Here is a 6,357-nt window from a genome sequence, read left to right as displayed (position 1 = left end):
AGAAGTATTACACGCTGATGAAAAACTAGTGCATAGTTGCAAACACATTTACAACTTCTCAGTGCATTTCCATTTTTTTGTTCCAGAGAATTGCCCTCACTTTTTACTTCCTAGTTTAACAATTTAAATTGATCAGTTTTTACTTCATTGTACAAAAACTGTAATGGTGAGAAAAAAACAATGGTAGACTACTTTATAATTTACTTCTCAGTGTATGTTGGAATTTCATCGGGTGCATACACATTCAACTTTTGTCATTTGGGGAGGGAGGAGGGAGGAGGGTTCAGGATGGGGAACACATGTATACCTGTGGCAGATTCATTTTGATATATGGCAAAACCAATACAATATTGTAAAGTTAAATAAAATTTAAAAAAATAAAAAGTCTCTCCACAGACGTAAAGAACAAACATATGGACACCAAGGGAGTAAGGGGTGGAGGTGATAAACTAGGAGATTGGGATTGACATATATACTCTATTGATACTGTATATAAAATACACAGCTGAGAATCTACTGTATAGCTCAGGGAGCTCTACCTAATGCTCTCTGGTGACCTAGCGTTAGTCGCTCAGTCATGTCCAACTCTTTGCAATCCAATGGACTGTAGTCTGCCAGGCTCCTCTGTCCGTGAAATTCTCCAGGCGAAAATACTGGAGTGGGTTGACATTTCTTTCTCAGAAATGGTGAGCTAAATGAGAAGGAAATCCAAAAAAGAGGCATTATGCATAGCTGATTCACTTTGCTGTACAACAGAAACTAACACAACTAACACAACATTGCAAAGCAACTATACACCAATAAAATTTTAATTAAAAATTAGATTAAAAAGCAAAAACTAAATAAAGTCTCTCTTACTAACCTAGAAGTTCCAAGAGAACAAGGATTTTGTCTTCTTTGTTCACTACTATATTCCTGGTACTTAGAAAAATGTTGACACATAGTAGGTGCTCAACGATGTTCTGTATAACAAATATCCTTAGTTGAATAAAGGTCTGCCCAATGATATCCCAAGTTAACAATGAGTGGCCATGCCTATCCCTGAGGCACATCAAGATAAGGGAGATCCTAAGCTTAGCTTTGAGCACTGTGATACTGGAATAAAATCTAAGAGTCAGCTTATGAATCTGCTATTGCCACTTATTCTCTTTATTAGAATCAAATGTGTCTCTGGAAGAACTGAATGAGAGAATAGCCAAAACTCAGTATCTCAGAAACTTAATTCTTGAAGTATGAGGCTCCTATGAGAATCTATGGGAATCTATATGCTAAGAACAAAGCCTACACCACCTTTCTCTCCGTCATCTGAGCCATGCCATCTCCCACTACTTCATCCCTCCACTATCTGCATTTAAAGCTACTTAAAGTTGGATTCTTTTCAGTTCTTTGTATCTCCAAGACAAGGTCAGATACATACTAAGTAAAGAACATACAGTTGTTGACTTCCTGGTTGTCTAAAATAAGTTTCATGTCTGCCTGGCCTACATTTGATTGGAATACCACTGGACAAGCTGATCATTCAACAGCTTTCTCCCCAAACCTAAAATCACACAATCTCATTTTAAGCAGTATCAGAGAAAAAGATGGATTCACCATGGTATTTGACCTCACAAAACCCATTGTGTGGGAAGATGACTGAAAAAGAATAATGTAGAAATAGCAACAATCATCTATTAAGAACTTATGATGACCCAGGCACTGTGTTAAACATCTTAAATGTAATATGACAATTCTCCCTATATTTATAGAGGCTAAGAAGCAGTTATTTATCTAAGGTAACACTAGGCCATTCAGGTATGACCTAAATGAAATCCTTTATGATTATACAGTGGAAGTGACAAATAGATTCAAGAGATTAGATCTGATAGACAGAGTGCCTGAAGAACTATGGAGGAGGTTCATAATAGTGTACAAGGGGCAGTGATCAAAGCCATCCCCAAGAAAAAGAAATGCAAAAAGCAAAATGTTTGTCTGAGGAGGTCTTGAAAATAGCTGAGAAAAGAAGGGAAGTAAAAGGCAAAGGAGAAAAGGAAGATATACCCATCTGAATGCCAAAGAGTTCCAAAGAATAGCAAAGAGAGATAAGGAAGCCTTCTTCAGTGATCAAGGCAAAGAAATAGAGGGAAACAATAGAATGGGAAAAACCAGAGATCTCTTCAAGAAAATTAGATATACCAAGGGACCATTTCATGCAAATATGGGCTCAATAAAGGAGAGAAATTGTATGGACCTAACAGAAGCAGAAGATATTAAGAAGAGGTGGCAAGAATACACAAAAGGATTATACAAAAAAGGTCTTAATGACCCAGATAACCATGATGGTGGATCACTCACCTAGAGCCAGATATCTCGGAGTGCAAAGCCAAGTGGGCCTTAGGAAGCACCACTACAAACAAAGCTAGTGGAAGTGATGAAATTCCAGCTGAGCTATTTCAAATCCTAAAAGATGATGCTGTTAACGTGCTGCACTCAATACACCAGCAATTTTGGGAAACTGAGCAGTGGCCACAGGACTGGAAAAAGTCAGTTTTCATTCCAATCCCAAAGAAAGGCAATGACAAAGAATGTTCAAATTACCACACAATTGCACTCATTTCGCATGCTAGAAAAATAAGGCTCAAAATTCACCAAGCTAGGCTTCAACAATATGTGAAGCAAGAACTTCCAGATGTTCAAGCTGGATTTAGAAAAGGCAGAGGAACCGGATATCAAATTGTCAACATCTCCTGGATCATAGAAAAAGCAAGAGAATTCCAGAAAAACACCTACTTCTGCTTCCTTGACTAGGCTAAAAGTCTTTGACTGTGTGGATCACAACAAACTGTGGAAAATTCTTTAAAAGATGGGAATAGCAGACCACCTCACCTGCCTCCTGAGAAATCTGTATGCAGGTCAAGAAGCAACAGTGAGAACCAGACATGGAACAATGGACTGGTTCCAAATTGGGAAAGGAGTATGTCAAGGCTGTACATTGTCACCCTGCTTATTTAACTCATATGCAGAGTACATTATGTGAAACACAAGGCTGGATGAAGCACAAACTGGAATCAAGACTGCCAGGAGAAATATCAACAACCTCAGATATGCAGATGACACCACCCGTATGGCAGAAAGCAAAGAGGAACTAAAGAACCTCTTGATGATGGTGAAATAAGAGAGTAAAAAAGCTGGCTTAAAAGTCAACATTCAAAAAACTAAGATCGTGGCATCTGGTCCCATCATGTCATGGCAAATAGATGGGGAAACAATGGAAAGAGTGGGAGACTTTATTTTGGGGGGCTCCAAAATCATTGTGGATGGTGACTGTAGTGATAAAATTAAAAGACACTTGCTCCTTAGAAGAAAAGCTATGACAAACTTATTAAAAAGCAGAGGCATTACTTTGCCAACAAAGGTCTGTCTAGTCAAAGCTATGGTTTTTCCAGTAGTCATGTGTGGATGTGAGTGCTGAACCATAAAGAAGGTTGAGCACCAAAGAATTGATGCTTTTGAACTGTGGTGTTGGAGAAGACTCTTGAGAGTCCCTTGGACTGCAAGGCGATCAAACCAATCAATCCTAAAGGAAATCAATCCTGAATATTCATTGGAGGGACTGATGCTGAATATTGATGCTGAAGCTCCAACACTTTGACCAGCTGATGTGAAGAGCTGACACATTGGAAAAGACCTGATGCTGGGAAAGATTGAAGGCAGGAAGAGAAGAGGACAACAGAGGATGAGATGGTTGGATGGCATCACCGACTGAATGGATATGAGTTTGAGCAAACTCCGTGAGACAGCGGAGGACAGGGAAGCCTGGAGTGCTGCAGTCCGTGGAGTTGCAAAGAGTTGGACACAACTGAGAAACTGAACAACAAGGTAACACCAAAGAGATTTAAAGTAGTCAGTATCACACAAGCAGCATTTGATAAGATATTGTGTGGACACTCATTGTGGCTCTGAGGATCAGAGACAATTCATAAAAATAGAAACTTTGATTTAGGCTTCAGTGGTTTCCAGAAAATGCTCATTATACCTTATCTGCCATGTTTTACACATGCTGTTTTCCCTCCCTCATGTGCCCCTTTCTCCAAGCCCACCTTGTACTTCTAAACCCGAAATCCTTGACCCTAATTCCCTGCTAAATGAGCCTCTGTCTTTTTTTATGTCTATACATATCTTATTGAATTAATTAACTTTTGTATGTCTTACCCATTCTCCAAACCAGGGTGAGACCTCCTTGAGTACAGGGGCATACTCTTTCAACTCTGTGCCCTAACATCTTGCATAGTTCTTTGCATATAATAGATTCTCAAGCAGTGATCACTGAATTGGATAAAATAATAAAAACTCTTACTTTTTATTGAGAGTTTGGCATAAACCAAGCAAAATGTTCTATGCCCTGGATATATCATCTCATTTAATATTCATTGCCTCCTCATTTTATAAAGAAATGACATTCAGAGAAGTAGCTTGCTCCACCACCCCACCACCACCACCCCGCAAAAACAAAAACCACTGATAAACAAGTTGGATTTGGAACAGATGGAAGGGACCAGGAGGGAAAGCAATATTAGTTTTATAAATAAATATATCTTTAAATGCATTCCTGTGCCAAAAACCTTTAGGATTACTTGTGCTCAGGGGTCTCTCCACCTAACTCTCTTCTACCCACACTGAACTTGCAGGGTAGATTTTCTCTGGTGTCCTATCCTTCCCTCCTACTCCATCAAAGTCTACATTTCCTAACTTCAATTTTCTGACTCTTTGCAGCATCCCAGAGGTCTTTTTAGTGCCTTCATCCCCAGGGAATTTTTCACTCTCTGCTAAGGCCCTAATAACAAGATAAATACTCCAGCTCTTTTGTTCCCCACACTCCAAGCCCTGCAGGACCTGAGGCTCCATTGCCACTCCCTACCCCAGACCCGGTAAGCCTGTGTGTTCATTCCTACAATAGGCACAGTACTCAGCAGATCAAAGACCAGACAGCTACTAAGATAATTTTCTCCTGAGGTATTCTCCACTTCATACAAAAAGGCTTAGGAATCATCACACCTTTTGATCACCGTTCTGTGCCACGTGGTCTTATTGCTCTTCAGATACGTGCCTCCCATAATGATTCCTCCTAGTAGTCCCTGACATAGGAATCATCCCTTTTGGGTCACAGATGAGAAAGCAGGTGGAGAGAGGTTAGGTGATGACTGAGATCACACAGCTTGGCAGGGAACTTCCAGGTGCTTATGAGCACCTCTAGTGACAGAGAACTTGCTCTTTTCCTTGTAAGACAGCCTTGTTCCTGAAACTTTAGCTTCTATTCTTGTATATTTTTAAGTAAAGGCTTTCTCACCCCAAATACGAAGATAATTAGGAATAAAGAGGGTGAGGGGCATTTTGTTGTTGTTGAGTCCCCATTTGCATAGTGGGAAAAATGAAGTTGGAATATTTTTTGTTAAGCAAAATAAATGCTCAGATTCCAGGAAAGAGGTCAAGGTGAAAGTAAGGGCTTTTGGATCCTCACTTTCTGGCCTTCTCATTAATATTTGAGTTAGATCCCATGAAAACCAAGGGGGGAAGATTGCAGGAATTTGGGAAATGATGCAAGGCAGAAAGTGGGTTACCATCACCAGCATTCAGATGAGCTCTTGCTGCTTTCAGTTCAGTTCAGTCACTCAGTCATGTCCGACTCTTTGCAAGCCCATGAACTGCAGCGTGCCAGGCCTCCCTGTCCATCACCAACTCCCGGAGTCCACCCAAACCCATGTCCACTGAGTCGGTGATGCCATCCAACCATCTCATCCTCTGTTGTCCCCTTCTCCTCCTGCACTCAATCTTTCCCAGCATCAGGGTCTTTTCAAATGAGTCAGCTCTTCACATCAGGTGGCCAAAGTATTGGAGTTTCAGCTTCAGCATCAGTCCTTCCAATGAACACCCAGGACTGATCTCCTTTAGGATGGACTGGTTGGATCTCCTTGCAGTCCAAGGGACTCTCAAGAGTCTTCTCCAACACCACAGTTCAAAAGCATCAATTCTTCAGTGCTCAGCTTTCTTTATACTCCAACTCTCACATCCATACATGACTACTCAAAAAACCATAGCCTTGACTAGACTGACCTTTGTTGACAAACAACTCTCACATCCATACATGACTACTCAAAAAACCATAGCCTTGACTAGACTGACCTTTGTTGACAAAGTAATGTCTCTGCGTTTTAATATGCTATCTAGGTTGGTCATAACTTTTCTTCCAAGGAGTAAGCGTCTTTTATTTCATGGCTGCAATCACCACCTGAAGTGACTTTGGAGCCCAGAAAAATTAAGTCAGCCACTGTTTCCACTGTTTCCCCATCTATTTGCCATGAAGTGATGGGACTGGATGCC

The sequence above is a fragment of the Bison bison genome, unplaced genomic scaffold (assembly GCF_000754665.1).
Source record: "Bison bison bison isolate TAMUID 2011002044 unplaced genomic scaffold, Bison_UMD1.0 scf7180017863883, whole genome shotgun sequence".
NCBI classification, from domain to species: Eukaryota; Metazoa; Chordata; class Mammalia; order Artiodactyla; family Bovidae; genus Bison; species Bison bison.
This window is presented reverse-complemented; position numbering follows the sequence as displayed.